The 3,401-nt window shown below is 40.5% G+C and overlaps 1 pseudogene; it reads left to right on the forward strand.

Annotated features, from left to right (window-relative positions):
• Nucleotides 2,434-3,401, forward strand: part of LOC104709667 — a 7,946-nt pseudogene continuing 6,978 nt past the window's right edge.

Below are 3,401 nucleotides of genomic sequence, written 5' to 3' on the forward strand. Positions count from 1 at the left end.
AAAAAGCGACAAGCGTCCTATCAGCGAACTAGTTCCCATGTGAAGGCTAATCACGAGTCTTCTGATCTCGGCACAAACTGATTCCCATCACTAGCATTCTGGACGGTCCTTTATTCTCAGAATGGGAGCCGGACCGGATAGATCGGACTCCAACAGTTCTTCCACCACCAGCTTGCTCAGATGAGATCGCAAGATCTGACGATCCCGCCTTAGGCTTCAAGCCTTTCCATCGGCACTTCGGAGCCCTTGGACACCATCTCCTCCAGGAAGGCACATGGACCTTCTATGGCATGGCTTTCACGGAAAAAATGGTCCATTGACTCCAAGAAGTTGACGTACCGCCTCAGCCTCTCCACGCTAGCTCGGTAGGCCCAAACGTCCGTGATGCGCGGGAAGTCGGACTCTCCCAAAGGTTCGTAATCACCTTCGGGTAAGTTGGGCACCACCATACAGGAGACCTGTTCTTCGCACGAGGCATGCTCAGCAAGTAGACGAGTCATGCGCCACTTCGCCAGAAAGAAACCTTCGGCGATGAGCTCATCAAGGACTCGGATAGTCCCTTCTAATCGGCAGAGCCAATAGACTTGCTCGAGTTTAAGACAAAGTGCTTTGATATACGCGCCTAGTCTCTTGCGGCGAGCTCGGTACATCCGGAGTTCCGTTTGCAAAGGATCCCCGGATGGCTCGACGACGTTGAAACTCAGAACGAGTTCACGGGATCGAGACGTCTCCGTCTCCTCTTGAGGGGGGGCATTATCCGACTCATTCGGATAGAAACCGCTAGCTCCAGCGGCTGTCCGTTCTCGGGCTCGTTTCAACCATGCAGATCGGGTAGTCACTGGCATCTTTGCTAGTTTCGTTCGAGTTAGGAATGCTCTGAACATTTTCAACCCTTCCCCTATTTATACTAAAACTTGGAACGCAACTGCGATCCTCTTCCACCAATCAGATTGCGGCAGGACTTTCGCTGTGTCCCGAGAATCACTCTAAAAGACCGTGCAAACATCAAACTCAGCCGTAGAGTCATATATCATCCATTTACTTGCTGATTGTTTATTGTGATAACTCAGCCATTACTCACTATAACTCAGCCGTTACATTTACATGACCTTTCGTTTTCCCGTAAATATTATAATTCAGCCGTAAAGCGATATTTTGGCGGGTCACCATAAGTTAACCTAATAATAGACGAGACCTTTCGTTTTCCTATAAATATTATAACTCAGTCGTGACATTGAAATAAATCAGCCATTTATTTTCAAATTGTTTCTTGTGATAACTAAGCCATCACGGTTTTATTAATCACTATAACTCATCCGTCACATAATCTATCCGATTACAACAAAAAAAAGGTCTTACTTAACAATCATCTTCTACGTTTTTTTACTATTCTCTTGACCATATTAAAGCTTACTCTCTCCATTTCCCACTCCTTTCGTATCTTTTCTTTCAGCTTCATCTTTATCCAAACAAGCTCTTTCGTAGTTTGAGTAGAAAGGTATAAGATGATAACTGGGTGGGTGGCCGGACGAGAACAAATTATCCCTAATCAAATATCGACAGTTGTTGCTATTCATGTTGTAGAGACCGAGCCGATCACTAGCCGCCACTGATACGACGTCGCTACTTGGGAACCAAAAGGGTTGTGCATATTCATCTTTCAATGTTGTAATTTTAGCGTCTTCCACTTTAACCCAAGACTTTCTCAAATTGTTCTCCAAAACCCATAACTCAGCTCCGTTTCTTGATTTCGAATGTTGAGTAACACCTAGCTTTCCTTCGTAGCTGACCAAGATGAGACTGCTATCGCATAATAGTACGTCCGGAACAGAGAAAATAGACCAAGTTTCGGTTCGCATACAGAACCGGATCACGTTGTTCTTGTTAACCAATGCAAGAAACCGTATGCTGATACCGGTATAGCTTCTCTCGGGAAAAACTCTGATAACTCGAAATCATTCAGTCGCTTCCACGCGAAGGAATCAGAATCGAAGACCTCACAGTTGTGAATATAGAAACCTTCCTTGGTCATCCATGTCCTTGGTTCAGAAACCCTAATGATCTTATACCGAAATGGATTCAAAGAAATCACCATTAAACCGGTTGCGATCGTCAGATATCGAGTTTTAGAGTTTGGTATGATCCGGAACTGCTTTGTGGCAGGTTTACAAACGATGTACTCTGGTATCGTTTTATTATATATATTCCGTATTCATTAAAATTTTATTATAGATACCTCTTTTGGATCATTAAAATTTTATTATAGATACCTCTTTTGAATATATTCCGTATTCATCTTGATTCTCATAGCTGATCCAAAAGAGGTATCTATAATAAAATTTTAATGAATACGGAATATATTCTCATTGTCAGCCAAGACATGATAGTGCAGAAACCATAATAAGAGCGCTAGACCTCGGTGTCAACGTGAAGATGATTAACGGTTTATATCTTCACTTTTTCTACTTGTTATATGCAAAACATGCTTGCTCTCTCTCTCTTTATAACATTTTCTTATACTTACCAAATTTTATTCAGAGTACAAATACGACATTGTGAAGAAGCTGCAAGAGATGGGGGATGTTTGTGGTATGATCGGTGATGGAGTGAATGACGTTCCTGCCTTGAAGAAAGTGGATATTGGTGTCGCTGTTGCGGGTGCTACTGAAGCTGCATTAGCTGCTTCTGATATCGTTCTAACTGAGCCTGGACTAAGTGTTATCATCAACGTGGTTCTAAATAGTCGAGCTACTTTGCAGCAAATGAAAAACTACACAGTAAGTGTGCATGCATGCTCTTCATAATAGTTAAAGCTACACAGTCTTTTCCACCAATCTCACTTGTTCTAATGTTCCTTTTTAAAACAGATTTATGTAGTTTCAATAACCATCCGTGTTGTGGTAAGTTAATCAAATCTTGTATGGTTTCTTTAATATGATCAAATAATCTCTTTGTTTATTGTCTCTTTTTATGCCTTTTTTGTTACAGTTTGGGTTCATGTTCATCGCTTTAATATGGAAGCACTACAAGAAAATGTTACATATACAACATCCGGAAAACGCTATAACAGGTTATCATAGCGGTATTGTAAACGCTATATATGCGCCCGTTATAATAGATATGGCACTTTACATAGCGTTTTTTCCTTATGCTATTTTATTTACTTTTTAGGTAGCGTTTCTTTTATTGCAGTTGTAAACTTTATAATAGCAGATAGTTTTCGTTATTATTTATGGTTTCATATAATTCACAAACGCCACCATTAGTTTTAATATAGCGTTTGTTTTCTATCATTGTTATTGTTCCCCAGATTTTTAAATAATTGGATTTTTGTTTCCCATATTAGCTTATAGTTAAACATCCTGTCATTTATCAAACCAAAACATTATCTAATTGAAAAA

The sequence above is a fragment of the Camelina sativa genome, chromosome 8, assembly GCF_000633955.1.
Source record: "Camelina sativa cultivar DH55 chromosome 8, Cs, whole genome shotgun sequence".
NCBI lineage: Eukaryota > Viridiplantae > Streptophyta > Magnoliopsida > Brassicales > Brassicaceae > Camelina > Camelina sativa.